At 35.7% G+C, this 16,181-nt stretch overlaps 1 long non-coding RNA gene across 1 annotated transcript in view; it reads left to right on the top strand.

Annotated features, from left to right (window-relative positions):
• LOC107518346 overlaps positions 1-16,181 on the top strand; it is a 391,518-nt gene that overhangs the window by 258,654 nt on the left and 116,683 nt on the right. The window contains exon 5 of the long non-coding RNA XR_001598830.2: positions 4,159-4,307. This is a non-coding gene — a long non-coding RNA (uncharacterized LOC107518346). The remainder of the gene's footprint in view (positions 1-4,158; positions 4,308-16,181) is intronic.

The following is a 16,181-nucleotide window of genomic DNA, read 5'->3' as shown; positions in this document are numbered from 1 at the left end:
AAGGGAAAGCACATTCGAACACCTAAATAATGGCAGAGGCAAAAGTACGTACAGAAGTAAAACAAAAATGAGTTTTCTCATGTGTGTATGTGTGTGTGAAATAATTTAGTCACTTAGTGAATTAATATAAGTAGACTTTTGTTGTTGTTCCTCTATTACTATATGAAAAAATTGACTTTGATCTTTCCTTGGGGAAAGAATTGTCTTGTTTATACAGCCGCATAACATTAACCAATACATAGTACTTCTAAGTAATTTTTTGTGTGACTATTGAATAAATAAATTTATAGAGCTCAGTTAGCCAGGATATTCTTGAACCTTGTGACTTATGAAGAGGTATTATTTAAATATCCAATTGGAAGGAAATTAGCAGTTTTTCCAGTAAGATGGGCCAAAAAGCGATCATTATAAATTCAGTGTAATATCTCCAAATGAAAAGTATGTCTTCTGGGAGTAGCTTCTGTTCTATGAGAATATGATTCAATAAATTCTAATTTTTCTTATGGCAACAATTCTTTTATGGATTTGAAGTGCAAAGATTTTATAGAAGTTAGAAATAGCATTGAGAGAAGTTCAAAATCAGGTTGTCTACATTAGTGCCCTGCCTCCTGAAGCTATCGCAATGTGGGTCTTTCTGCTGAACTGGAAAATTTATCTTTAAAGAAAGATGTGTCAAGCCGTTACCATATCATATAGAAGGAAAGTATTATATGATCTGGAACTTTTAAAAACAAATATCCTTTATATGATATGAACTTTTCAAAACAAATATCTCTTTCAAAGTCATCTCATACAATCTTATAATTAGAAGGGATTTGAATTAAGTGGTTAAAGTACACACTTAAAATAGAACTTCCTTTTATATTGTCTATTTTTCTCTCAGGTGGCAGGCAGCTCACAAGGCACCTATAAAAGAGGTTTTTTTGCAATAGAATTCTTTTGAGCTAAAATCCAGTTTTACTAATACTGTCAAATACTTAAGTAAGTTCATTAAGTCACTAATTTACTTATCTCTTAATATGTACAGTCATAATCATTTCCTGAGTTGGGCATTGAATACAAAGTTGGAACGCTATGATCTTTGCTGGCAAAGATCTTACAGTTTACTCAGAAAAGAAACATGGAAACAAATAATTGCAATACAAAGAAAGATTGATTTGATGATGGTACATACAAGTGTAGTGAGGACTTAGGAGAAGGAGTTTCTAAATCAGCCTTGGGGGTTAGAGAGGCATTGTGAAGTAGGTCATATTTTATTTGATATATAAAGTATAAGTTGCATTGTAGGCAAGAAAACCGTGTACAAAGGCCAAGATATATAGAAAGTTCACTCTGAGTTCTGGAGCATAGACTGTGTGCATATGTGTTGGGGTGGGAGAAAGGGGAAGTTAAAAGTGGAGAGTTACGGAAATGGCGAAACGTGAAGTAGGACACATACGTAGGGGTAGAATATTAGAATGAATTTATTCTTTACACTGTAGGAAGCACTAAAAAGCATTAAGGAGAAGTAACAATCATATTTTCATATGAAAAAGATAATTTTTGGCAATGCCCTATAGGATATATTAGTGTGAAATGAGACCAAATAGCTAAGTGAGATGCTCATTGCAATTGTCCACATTAAACTAGAAAGAATGGAAATAAGGAAAGATTTCAGATTTATTAACAACTATTTAGAATAACATAAAATTTGCTGATTATTTTTTAAGGAAAAAGGAGATGAAGCAATATGTCATATATATTCAAGTTTTGTGACTTAAACCTTTAATCTTCATGGGCTAGCATTGGCATCATCAGGAAATGTCTAAAAATTCAGATTCTCAGAACTTGCCCCAGACCTCCTGAGTCGGATTCTCTATTTTCACTGGATCTCCAGGTGATACTTTTGCATATTAAGTTTAAGAAGTGCTAGCTGAAGCCAAAGAGTGGACAAGAATGACTTTCATGGAAGCACAAAACTCTGGAAGAAAACATAATAGGCACATGAGGTGGGTGGGTTGTTCAGAGTGGAAGAAGAGAAGGGGTCATTTTAGTTCAGGCATATTGAATAGTATGATCTGTCTTGGAAGATACAATTTTTAAAAGCCCTTACCATAGGATGCTAGAGCTCAGAATGAATACCATTCCAACAACCATCAGCATAGGAAATAGTGAAAATTATAAGATTAGAGGTGACTGCCCAAGAATGTAGGCAGACTAGCAGGATATTACTCTATAATACTGATTTTTAGAATCCTAATCATTGGAAAGGTAGAAGATATTCAAGTCAGTTTTCTCAATTTGAAACATTTGAGAACAGTGCCGGCCAACATCATGTGAAATAGAACTGCTGAGCTGACGTGATTGAGTCAACTCCTCGTGTATATATTAAGATAGTTGTGGTTTTAGGCAACTGAGTATTGAGGGTGGTTTATAATGCAGCAGTAAATAATAGAAATAATATATCTCCTGAGAATCTTTTTAACAGTCTTATCTTTGGGCAGTTAGTTGGACACAGATGTCTATTTGAAAATTAATAAACATGCTTACATAAATGTAAATACATAATGAATGAAGTACCAAATTATGTTACATTTTTCTGTGGAGCACATTTGTTTGAATCCTTAGTAATCATTAAAGTTCTGTCCCCCACTGGATTTTAAGCTCCTTGAGAGTTCCCACAATCTCTGTACTCAGCAGACGCTCACTATTTCTTTGCTAAGTGATTTGTTAAATTGAAAGAGTTTAATTCAGGTTAGTGAGGTATACATTTTAAAACACTTGTATGCCTTAGTATGAGATGCCAAGAGGGAGAAAGAAGAAAATTCGTATCCAATGCTTCCAACCTTACAACATAATAAAACTGGAAAGGGAAGACAGATGTTACTACCACCCCACTGGCATAGATGGAGTTAAAAAAAAAAAAAAATGCTCTACAAAACTTTTCCAGTTAATCACTCTCTATGCAAGCATTTCTCACACATTTTATGTTCCTTCCATGTTAATGGGGACCAATGTTCCCAAAGTTGATATGTGTTGCAACAACAGGTGTTACCCAGGAAAAGAGGTACTTACTGCGTGGTAAAGCCTAATAACAGACAGTTTATTCACCTGGCACTCACTGTGTTAACATTCAGGATGAGCTCATGTTTTGGCAGTTGGCATGCTGCTACTCCTAGGGAAAAACATCACACTCCTATGTCTCTTATTTCACACTCCTCTGCTTCCTATCCTCCATTCTCATGCACTCTCTTCCTCTACTGCAGTGGAAGTACTAGCAGTAACAGTTTTACCATTGTGAGGATTATACCGTAAATTACCAAAGGAAAGAGTACATTTGGGTAGGATACAGAAATGATGAAAACAGCAATACCTCAAGGGTTTTTCCATTGTCTTTACCCCAGATCCCATCTTCTACCCACCACAAAGAAAAGAGGATGTAACTTGCAGATCTTCTCCTTGAGAAATATATCCATCAACAATATTTTAATATTCCAGTGGAATGTTTCATGAATTTCCAGGAGATCCAAGGACTTTCTTTTTATGAGCATAGTCATGGAGGGTTAAAAAAAATTTATTTGCATAGCGTAAGAAACACTTCCCCCTTCCCAATCTATGCACTAACCACTTGTTCTGAGTCCTCTTTGGCCATGTCTCATTCCTCACTTTATGGTCCAGCAGTTTCTGAGCTGTTTGGTAGATCATGGAACTTCATGGCCTCTCATGCCTCAGTGCCTTTGCATGTTCTTATCTCTCTAGGGTTTGCCTGTAACTTTTAAGACTTGGCTCAAGTATTAAGTCCCCTGAGAATCATTTCCCACATTTCAGGTCAAATTAGGCTTTTCTTTCTGAATATTTCTAATAAAAGTTATAGAAATGATCATCAAATTGCACTGTAATTGCTAGTTTATGTCCTTAATAGTATTCCTTAAGGGCAGGAACTTTGTTTGTATAGTTTTTGTATTCTTATGACCTACTATATAAAGACTTGCAAACTTTCTGTTCAATAAATAGCTGTAATATAGCTATTTTAATAGCTTTGTGGGGTCAGATTTCAGATTATGCGGGTTGATACCCTGGTTCTACCATTTATTAAGTTGTGTGATTTGAGGCAGGCCACAGGTCCCTGCAGCTTCCATGACTGACTCCAACCAGCTCTATATCTTTGTCTTACTAAAGGTACAAATGCCTGGAAGAGAGCACTGAATTACCTGATTTTAAGTCACCTGGCACCTACTGGCTAACCTGGGCAAGGAGATGAAGATCTGTAGTGGGAGGCAGCCATTTTCTTCAGGAACACATGGCTTGGCAGTTCCCACAAAAGGAAGGTAAGAATGCAAAGAGGGTGGTCGACAGAGGCTAGGGAAGGGGAGAAGTTATATAATGAGTATAGAGTTTCAGATTTGCAAGATGAAGAGTTCTGGAATTTGATGGTTGTGATAGTTGTACAACAATGTAAATGTATTTACTGCCACTGAACTGGACACTTTAAAATGGTCAAGACAGTAAATTTTCTATTACGTGTATTTCATTATATTTTTTTAAAAAATAAGATGAAAAAAGAATGCAAATAACAAGTTGGATATTAGCAGTCCAAAAGTGGTAAATGTCCATATCATGGACCAAAGGAAGAAGTGCTAGAAATCACTTTTAGCTTTGGAGAATCCAGGGTATTTTGCTGCTGTGTGGCAAGTTTCTTTACCTCTCTGAGGCACAGTAAAAACAGATTGTTCCTGGTCAACCATTACTGTTTCTGCTGCCTGATCCTGTGAGGCTCTTTTGTTTTTCCTTTGTTTACCAGGCCTACTTTTTCAAACTTCTGTCGACAGGGTGGGGTCTTAAAACTTCTCAGTAAATTCCTTTTTTTTTGCTGAAGATTGCCAGAGTCTGTTTCTTTTGCATGTAACCAAGAACCCTGAGTAATAAAGACTTTTATTTAACCAAGTCTCTAAGGAGACAGCATGTGAGAGACAAAGAGGAGAAAACACCCAGAAAAAGATTTAGGACACTTGTGAAGTTTTCTCATCCCATGTAGAGAATTTCTCTAACAGAAACACCTTTAATTATTTATTGGAAGATCTGAAATTTTATTTAAATAAAGTTTGTGTAAATCATCCTTTAAGATTATTATATTTCAAAATTTTTGTATGCCTTTGCCAACATCTTCCACCAATCTTGGTAGGTAACAAACTTGTCTGCAGTGTTGTTTACACTCTGTGTCCCTGACCCAACTGTAATTTCCATGAGAAAATAGATCACATATTAAACATGTGTACCCTTAGCACCTAGGAAGTTGCCAGAATCTAGTAGGTCAATAATAAAAGAATTAATGAAGGAAGAGAAAACTGAATGAATTGCTTAATACAGTCCCTCTGGTCTGGAGAACTCTACCAGATTCTGTTCACCTCTTGATTGATTTCTCTTTTCCCCTCAAGCTTTCTGGACTGCAGACATTCTTTTTGAAGTCCCATAACCACAGTCAACATTTGCACCATGGCTAATAAATTAGCATCACTTTGAAAACAAAAATGATTCCAGTTTGCAATTGGAATGTGGTTTTGAATTAGAAAGGGCAGGGGTGTTACTTGCCCTGAGGCCTGGAAATTTTCTTGGTGTTTTATTAGGTAACAATTTCTGTTTTTCCTGGATTTGCTGGTCACTAACTAGCCCCTGGGAGCCTGAATGAATGCCAAGAGTTTAAAAACACACACACACACACCCACCCACCCACCCACCCACCCTGCATCCCGCTACCTAGAGAGCTAACAACCTCTAAACCAAGAAGTATCTACTATTGAAATTAGAGGCATCTATAATTGTAATTCTGAGCATGAACTTCTTAAAGGAAAAAGGCAAGCAGAAGTAGGTTAGTGTTAATGACGTGGCTAAAAGTTGGTACCAGGTTTCCTTCCTGCTGGGCCTTCTTGTGGGAAAGTCCTAGAAATGATGGAAATAGACATATTTGTTTCTCATGATGACTCTTACCTTAAAAACATGTATTTCACAGAGTCAACCAAAAAATGGGTTCTCTCTTCAGTGATTGTATAAAATCAAAAAGGAGCACTAATTTTCAAAAACTTTAGGAGTGATTTGATGCTACAGTCTTGTTACTTCTTAAAACCTGTATTGAGCTTCCCCATGAATCATCCCTCCTGTTTTGGAAACCAGAGAAGTTCTGTGTCCTGAAATGTGGTATAGTGGTCAGAGCATTAACTCAGGCCTTAAAAGATTTAGGTAGAGCTCCTATCTCTACTTTTTACAGACTGATGACTCTAGATAAGACAGTTAACTATCTCAGAGCTTTGGTTTCCTGGTTCAAGGATGTTGATGGCTGTCCTACTTAGCTACCTACCTACCTATGCTTTTAAAAGCCAAAGAGGATGCAAAGTCCGTCAAAGTGTGTGACAGGCAGAAAGACATCACAGTGGAAGAGATAATAAGAATATAATGGGAGCAAGGAAAGGCTATTTGTCCTTTTACTCCCCAGTTGACCTAACAACCTCCAGAAAACCATTGCATCTTCACAGTGAGCTACAAGGATAGAGCAGAGAAACAAACCCAGACTTTGATGACAGACTTTGTTTCAAATCATTCAAGGAATCTATCTCTTCTCTGAATCTCAATTTCTCCATTTGTAAAATTATTGTGATGATAATACCTACCTTAACAGGGTTTCTGTGGGGGTTAGAAGAAATAATAGAATGAAACTATGCCTGAAACATGGGAGGTCATTGGTTTTAAGTTTCTCTCTCTCTCTCTCTCTCTCTCTCTCTCTCTCTCTCTCTCTCTCTCTCTCGATAAAAAATGGTGGAAATTTTGGTATGTGTTACCTATGATCTTTAGAGAAATTTGTCCAAATGATGTTGACTGTTACTGGTTAAAATTGAGGAATACCAAGAAGTTTCTTGGTGAAATCAGAAATGTGTCTATATATATATATATATATATATATATATATATATATATATATATATATATATATATAAATAAAACGTGTCTATATATATATAAAACGTGTCTATATATATATATATAACGTGTCTATATATATATAACGTGTCTATATATATATATTCTGTAAAAGAAAAATAGTAACATCAACAACGAATTAGATGATAGTTTTGTAAATTCTTTTGAAAGATATAGCAGTTTTCTAGCTGAAGGCCCTGACTCTAACCTGATTAAATGTATTCACATAGTTAAAAAAAAAAAATGACCCCCATGTTAAAAAATATTGGTCAGGTAACAGAAACAGAAAAAAAAAAAGAGTTTTATAAGTGGCTAGTGGCAGAGACCATTTTAGCTTTTCTGTCTAATGAAAAGTTCTTGGCAAAGGATTATAAGTATTATGGCCCCATTGGCAAGGTCAGCCCTGTGTTAGTCTTACAGTAGGCAATTTAGCGTAGTAATTAGTAGCACTGCTATGTTGTAATGCAGACTGAGGTTTAAATCTTGGTTCTGGCATTTACTAGTAGGGTACCCTACGCCAGACTATTTAACTTCTCTAACCCTCAGTTCCCTAATCTGCAAAATGGAGATGTAATATCATACCCAACTTATAAGGCTATTATGAGGATTAAATACCAGAATATATTTAAATTATATAGCAAAGAATTGATATCTAGAAAATACTCATTAAACATTTGTCTTTTTATTATTTGAACATGCTTACATTAAACACTAGTATCATTCACTTTTCTGGGTTTGATTGATTTTGAAGAAATTTCTTGACTTTTCCAGGTTGGTCTGGCTATAAAGAAGAAATGCAATGATTATTATTAAGGTCTATGTGATAATTATACTTATTATAAATATAAAGATTGCCATTCTGGTTTACCTACCATTTTCTCTGATAACTTTTTCTACAATATCAACGCATGCTAAAAATGTAGGTAATAGCTGTAATAACATAGGGTTGACAAACATCAGATTTCTTAGTTAATATGGGTCAAATCCTGATCTGCGTTGAATTCACCATGGAAAACACCTCTTAATAGGCCTTCCGGAAGTCAGTAAATTGGCAGCTCCTGGCTGTACCCCATTAGGACAGATCATAGATGCCATCAAACAGCAGTTCAGAGGGGAAATTTGGTGAGGATATCATGGTTTTATCTCTCTGGTTCAGGAATTTCAATTCATTAGTTCATTAGACTAACTTCTAAACAAGTGTTTCTTGAAACTTAACATACATCAGAATCATCTAGAGAGTTTGTTAGCACTCAGATTACTGGGGCCCACCCCCAGATCTATGGACTCTGTGGGTGGGGCCCAATAATTTGCATTTCTCACAGATTCTTAGGTGATGCTGATGCCAGTCTGAGGACCACATTTTGAAAATCACTGTTCTAAAGTGAATGTCTAAGCGAATATCCATTTTAGGATTATTATTATTATTTTTATTAATGTATAAACATTTGAGTTCTACCGTGTTTAAACCATACTAGATTTTGGATATACAAGAATAAGCATCTACCAGGAGACAGACAGATAAATGAAAATGCCAGTAGCTGAAAAATTAGATCGGCAAGCCAATTAAATTACTTCATTTGGCTAGTATCTCTTCTCAAGGAGCACCTACATGGGAATTCAATCATTGAGTAGCTTGTTTGAGAATTCTAGGATGTTGAGTGGTATTAATGAGCAGGGCCTTAGTAGGAAAGTAATATTTATATTTCTCTATATACTTTTCTGACTTCAACCTGCTTCTTTCTTATTTTCCCAAAAGGAGCTCTTAGTTTCATTAGTCAGATTGGGTCCCTTTTGTGGGTATTGTGTGATTCAAAATCACATGTGTGGCTCTATTTCTGTTCCTACATTTTCCTTCCATGCATTTGAATTGATAAAGTAAACCAAGGCTTGCTTCCTTTGGACACGTCATGCCACCTTGATCTTAGGCTAAGAGAATGGAAAGCCCTTCTTTGTCTCTGAGGCTATATAGCAAGTGTTCCAACTCAGAATCACCAGAGCTTTACATTGTGACATTGCGAACCATCTCAGTTCATTATAACATATTTCCTATTATTTAAAAAATATATGGTTTGTTTTTTAGAGAAGTTTTAAGTTTATAGAAAAGTTAAAGTGTAGAGTTCTCATATATTCTCTTGCCTGCATTATCAATATCCTGTACCAGAGTGATACATTTGTTACAATTGATGAAACTGCATTGACATGTTATCATCCAAAATCCATAGTTTTACAATAGGGTTCACTCTTGATAGTGTACATTCTGTACACTATCAATATTTAAAAAAATGTAGCAGGGTCAGGCCTGGTTAGTACTTGGATGGGAGGAGATCACCTAGGAAGACCAGGTGCTATAGGGATAAAAAATTAAAAAATAAGGAATTAAGCTGACAAGGTCCTTGCAATCTATGAGGTCAACCAACTAACTCCTGATAATTACTGAGCTTTTTACAGTCTCCATAGTTTTGCCTTTACCAGCATGCCATAGAGTTTGAATCATCACTATTTTTATCTGTTTAGATGCTTCAAGAGCATTATAGGTGATTTTCAGAAAATATTGCAGGCATCTCTGTGTACCATAGATATGTCTTCCAGAAGAACATCTCCATAATGAGGAAAGATGCGTGGCCACTAGGCCATATCCAAAGGCCTTGTTGAAGAAAATATTGTCAAATTCTTACACTCCAGAGAAAATAACTAACCTCAGAGGAGGCCACCGGTGATCCTCTTCATGCTTAGAGCTTCCTTCACAATGGATACTATTTTTATTAGAGTACAACTTGGAAAATGGAGACTTTGAGGACATCTCTTAGATTTTAAGGACTAAAACAGTGTTTAATAATTTTGGTTTCATGGACTCATTACTAATATAAAGTTATGAAACCTCTCCCCAAAGAGATGCATATCCACAATGTCAAGGACTTCACTGAAACCTGAAGACCACTGGCCCAATATAAAACAAAGCAAATGAAGAAACTAAAACACCCCACAAGATCAATATCTGTCTCTGAATGGATAACATTGTCTAACTTGCCTGGAATGTGATTGACTGTCAATCCAATATGGCTGTCTTATCTCCATTAAAATAGATGGTGATTGGTTGTCTTGGTACAATCTGAAGGTCAAATAACTTCAGGAGAATTATAAAACACATTCTTAGCTGTGGCTAAAATAGTCATTCTCAAGTCTCTGATCTGGTGTACATTAGGGACTAGTCATTGAAATTTCTAACCATGCCAGAAACTTGATTTAAAAAAGAAATTACTTTTCTATTGTAGTAGACATACAATATTATGTTAGTTTCAGATATATAATATAGTGATTAGACATTTATATACCTTATGAAGTGATCACCATGATAAGTCTAGTACTCATGTGGCACCATACAGTTATTACAATATCATTGACTATATTCCCTATGCTGTACATTACATTCTGTGACTGCTTTTATCACTGGCAATATGTATGTCTTGAACTTTCACCCATCCCCCACCCTGTCCCCATCTGGCAACTATCAGTTCTGTATCTGTGAATCTCTTTCTGTTTAGTTGTTGTTTTTTAAGAATCCACATATAAGTGAAATCATATAGTACATGTCTTTGACTTATTTCCCTTAGCATAATGCCATCTAGATCCAACCACATTGTCACAAATGATGAGATTTCATTCTTTTTTAGAGCTGAGCAATATTCTATATACGTAACACATCTTTATGTATTCATCTATCGATGGACACTTAGGTTGCTTCCGTATCTTGGATATTGTAAATAATGCTTCGGTAAACACAGGAGTGTGTATGTCTTCCTGAATTAGTGTTTCCAATTTTTTTTTTTTTTTTTTTTGGCTAAATCTCCAGAAGTGGAATTGCTGGGTCATTGATTTGGGACAGGGCATATTCTCCAGAATGTGGGTGGGCAGAGACCAAGCCCTGCACTGAGAGAAGAGGGTCCTTTGGCGGAGAGTGTAGAAAAGAATTCAACACACATGCTGAAGTTAGAGTCAAAAGGAAAGTTTATTAGAAAAGGGGTAACACTCCACAGAGTGTGTGGTCTCCTCTCAGAGGCAGAGAGTGGGTGTGCCTGAGAGAGACATGGCCAGAGAGACACAGAGTAGGGTATGGAGAGACAGAAGGACCGAGAAAAAGACACTGAGAGGGACCCTTTAGTTCCTGTGAGTTACAGTTTAAATCATTTACCCATTCCATTCCTTTGACACCGACATACAGTGAGGAAAGGGAATGGGAAGAGTATGTAGCATGAAAAGGTGAGAATTTGTAGCATGAAAGGCCTGCTGGTGGTTTCCAGCCTTCATGCCATAGGTTTCCTATGGTTTTAGCCATGGGGAATGGATGATTTGTGTATGGCAGCCACTTCAAGACTGTTTTTTCCTGGTTCCTCTTTGACAGGGGTGGGGAAATGGGTTGTTAGCAATCCCAGCAGAAATCTTCCTTTGTTCTACAGGTTCCCTCCTGATGTGGCTGCAGGGCTGATCACCACATTGCAGTCTCTGAATGTAGCTTGATTGAACATTTTAATTATCTTGCCTCCTCCCTACATTAATATTATGCCAGAAACTTTTCAAGTGATTTATTAATATATTTCTTCAAATACTGGTTCTTGGAAATACATGAGTCCTCTTATTATTTATGTTGCTATAGAGCAACATACGCCATAATATAGTTCAGTTTCAACTTTCCTTGTTTCATGTGGTTCTAAGAAAATTGAGATGCTCTAGATATATGTATTAGTCATGAATGTTCTCTCAGAACTTCTCCAGGCATCTCTTTTGGTGATAACTGTTAGGCAGGTTTTTCATTCAACACATAGTCGTTGAGGATCCATTCAGTGCAGGCCCTGGGCTAGATGCTTGGGGTATGGTGATAGAACAAGCTGAGATAGTAGAAACAGAGAGGAGTGTGGAACTAGAAACATAAAAATCCAAATTCCACTTGTGGATCTTACTATTTTTGATCTTAGCCAACTTATTTAGTGTCTATCTTTGAACTTTAATTTCACCATCTGAAATAAAATGGGGTAATAATGAGTATCTGACTATCCAGTAGGGTGGTTATAAAGATTATGTTGTAGAGTCTGAACTGACCTATTTTATATTGGGTTTTTGGGGTTTCCTGCTCTCAAAAGGAAACATTTATTTTCTATCTTGTTCCACAGACTGAAAGTACCTTGGTGTAGTTGCAGTGAGAGTTTACTTTCACATACTCTCGTTGCTGTGAAGATACTCCTCCCTCAGTTATTTTAGGATTTTCCTCACATGCATCCAGTGTACATACTTCAGGGAAGAGTAGGATTCTGTTTTTATTATTACAAGTGAAAAAAAAGTCTTTTGCCAAGAATTTAGCTCTGATATGCTTGGCACAGCAAAGCAACACAGAGAGAAATGAACGGTCACTGCAATTATAAATGGGTTATTCCACCGTTCTTTGGAAGAATAGATTTCAGGCAAGGCTGCAGCGAGAGATTGGGGGAGGGGGCAGTGTACAACTGACTCCATTTAAACATGGGAACAAACCCTTCTAAGAATGACTACAGAATGAAACACCTGCCACCCAATTCTTCACATAAAAGTTTGGCAGAAGTACAGTGGATAATTTGGAACAACTTTTATATTCCAAGTTAAAGGGACTGAATGAGAGAACGACACAGATGAATCTCTGAGAATGAACTTTTATAACTCTAACTGCTACTTAAAACCAATAGAGAAGTCATAGTTCAGAACTCATCTTTTCTATTTTTCATCTCCAAAATGTTTTTCTTTTGTATCAAGATTTAGATTGGCCACTTGAAATATTACAAAATTCTCGCTGGGACCCTGACCCTTCTTTAGAGCTCAGCTCTCCTCTTTTCTCAGCTGTTGGCATCGTAATCTCAAACCATTGGCTCAGATTCCCCCAGTTCCTGGGACCATTATTTTTGCTTCTTCCCTCTTTTTTTCTAACTCTTCCTTCTTTCCCTCTTTTTCTCCTTTGTCCCCTTTTCCTCTATTTTTTTTTTTTTTTGGAGCATAATTTTCAATAAGAAAATGCACAGATATCAGATGTATAATTCATTTAGTTTTGGTGAATGCAATTACTAATGCACTACACACACCTATCAAGATACAGAACACTGTCAGCTTAGATAACTCATTTCGTTCACTCCAAATCTATCCCAGTTGCCCCGAAAATAACCAATGGCAATCAATGTTTTGGGTACTTTCTTCACGGATTCGCTTTACTGGTACTAGAGATTTGGATAGATGAAATTATGTTGCATATACTCCTTGTATCTGATTTATATTATTTTTGGAATTAATCCACATTGTTGCATGTATTAGTCTTTTGTTTTATTGCTAAATAATTTTATAATGTGTGTGTGTACAGCACAACAAATTTATCCTCCTATCAATGAATATTTGGGTAGTTTTCAATTAATGTGAATAAAACTTCTGTGAACTTTCTCTAAATATACTTTATAATCACATGTAATTTTTTCCAAATGCTTATTAGTATAAATAAGCAATAATTATCCGTATTCTGAGATTTGCTCTATTATTTAGTATAGTTGCTTTGTAGATTCCTGAAGGCTTTCTACGTAAATATATTGTCTGCAAATGATGACAGTTTTATTTCTTTCATTCCCCAGTGCAATACTCAGTAGAAATGGTGAGAGCCAACACCCTTATCTTGCTCCTTCCCTCAGGGGAAATAATTCAGTCTTTCTTTATTAAGTGCGATCATTTGTGCCTTTTCTCTAGATGCCTGTTATCAGGTTTAGGAAGTTTCTTTATATTCCTAGTATGAGTTTTTTCTTTTTTTTTTAATCATGAATTAGGGTTGAATTTGGTTAAATGTTAAATCTGTATCCATTGAAATAATAAAATTTTTCTTCAATATGTATCACAATTTTATTATTTACAGTGATTGATTGGTTTTTAAGTTTTAAACTACCTTGCAATCCTGGGACAAACACCCCTTCTTACGATGTATTAAAATTTTCCTGTTTTGCTGGATTCAGTTTGCGAATACTTCGTTGATGACTTTTACGCCTGCTTTCATGAGGGATATTGGTTTATAATTTTATTCCTTGGATGTGTCTGGTTTTAATATCAGATTTATGGTAGCCCATAAAATGACATGGGTTCAATTTTGTTCTCTTTAATAAAAGACTGTAATATATTAATGAAAAGACTGGCATTATTTTTTCCTGAAAAATTTGATAAAATATATAACAGTGAAATGATCTGAATTGGTGTTTTCCTTGTGGGAAAATTTTTGTTAATGAACTTATCTAATAGATTAATTTTTATTGTCATCGCCTTATTACACAGGTTTTAATTTTTTCCAGAGATTTGTACATGATTTCCTAGTTGTCAGATTTGTTTGTATAAAATTGTTTCATAATAGTTCCTTATTTTTCTATCTGTAGGAATTGGATTAATGGAGTAACAGCCTGACTTTCATTCATGGTGTTGATAATTTGTGCCCTCATGCTATTTTTCTCTCTTTGAATTTCATCATTATAATTAGGATCAAATATATAGATATTTTCAAGGAAATAACCCTTGGTTTTGTTACTGGACAGTGGGGTCCTCTCCCGCCGTTTTGTCCAGGTTCTTGATGTATCGAACAAAGAATTGAGCAAGACACTGAAATACAGTAGAAAAGGAAAGTTTTATTAGAAAGGAAAAGAAAAGTAAACTTTCAAAAGTGGAAGTGGGCCTGAACAAGAGAAGCATGCCTCAAAAAGGCTGGTAAAAAAGACTTTGGGGTTTTTAACCCTTTTTGCTGAGGATGGTTACTTTTCTTAGAGGAGTGGACTTCTTTGATAGACAGCTAAGATTGACAGGACTCAGTGATTTATCGTTTTGCTTTCTGCACATGTTTTTCCCAGAATTCAGTCTGTTATAATGATACTAATGAACTTCTGGGGATATGCATCATATTATAATGATGGTATAATGAAACTCAGGTGAGTTGAAGGTCGTTGGGGGTCTTATTGAGCAGGTGCAAGTGACTGGCTTAAACTGGTACCTAAATCTCTGCCTAAAGGTTTCTTTGTGTGAGTTAAAAAAAAAATGCCTCTGGCTTGCTTAATTGTGGGCAAATTAGGGTGGACCCCTTCTAAAATAGGATGTCCTCAATGTCTTTGCAGGCAGACCCGAAACCCCCTAACTTTCCTGCCTACCTCTTTTCTAAGAACCATGAACTCCCTTATTATGGATGTTGAGGGAGGGGAGGTTTCTTCTATATCTGCTTCCTGCTGAGAATGGCCATAGTCCCTGCCTACAGGGGTTTCATGGAGCTCTTTCCCTTCCTGTCTCAGTCAGGGTAGGGTCTTGGGTTTCCTGCTAAAGTGCCAGCTCAGTCCCTAGACAAGGAAAAGATACAAACTTGTTATTTAAATCATATATCTATTTCTAGTATTGGTTTGCCTATTAAGTAAGTAAAGGGAAACAGGCTTGGTTAATATGTTTATTAAAGAGTAAAAAGAAAGACCTTTGGCTTAAAGTCCCCTCCCCCCTCAGATTCTAAGGGCCCTGCCTCACCTAACACCATTTCTGCTTAACAATGGGCTGATGACCCTTATCAATAGCCAGAGGATCTGAGTCACCAGGGCAATTATCAAGATTTGAGGGAGAGGGCTTTTTCCCAAAGAAAGTAGAGAAGAAAATTTAACTAGGTTTGCTAAAAAGAATAATTCTGCAAGAGTTGTCCTATTTCATTTACTGTTAAAAGATTAAGAATTTAAAAGTGATGTCCCCTTTCAGTTTTGTTGGTTTGTCTATTTTTATATCTTTAAATTTTGTTCATATCTTTATTATTTCTACTTTACAATTGCTTTAGGTTTTTAAAAAAACTCTAGTTCTCTAAGTAGATGTTTAGGTTATTAATTTTAGAGCTTTATTCTTTTCTAATATAAGATTTAAAGGTATAAGTTTCTCTTTAAGCAATGTTTCAGCGGCTTATTACAAATTTTGATGTTTTATAATTTTATTATTGAGCTACAAATATTTTCCAAATTTCTTTGGGATTTCTTCTTTGATTCACGAATAATTTAGAATTATGTTGTTTAATTTTCAAGTATTTCAGAAATTTTCAGACTGGCTATAAAGCAAATATCAATACCTTTTAGGAATATTAAAATAATACAAAGGATGTCCTCTGATGAAAATTAAATAAAAGAGGAAATTTTTTTCGTCATTTTTGTCTACTTTCTTCATCAAGTATTGAAAAAAGAGTT

The sequence above is a fragment of the Rousettus aegyptiacus genome, unplaced genomic scaffold (genome assembly GCF_014176215.1).
Source record: "Rousettus aegyptiacus isolate mRouAeg1 unplaced genomic scaffold, mRouAeg1.p scaffold_m13_p_1, whole genome shotgun sequence".
Classification (NCBI taxonomy): domain Eukaryota; kingdom Metazoa; phylum Chordata; class Mammalia; order Chiroptera; family Pteropodidae; genus Rousettus; species Rousettus aegyptiacus.
Note: the sequence above shows the minus strand (reverse complement) of the source record. Positions and strands in the feature narration are given on the sequence as shown.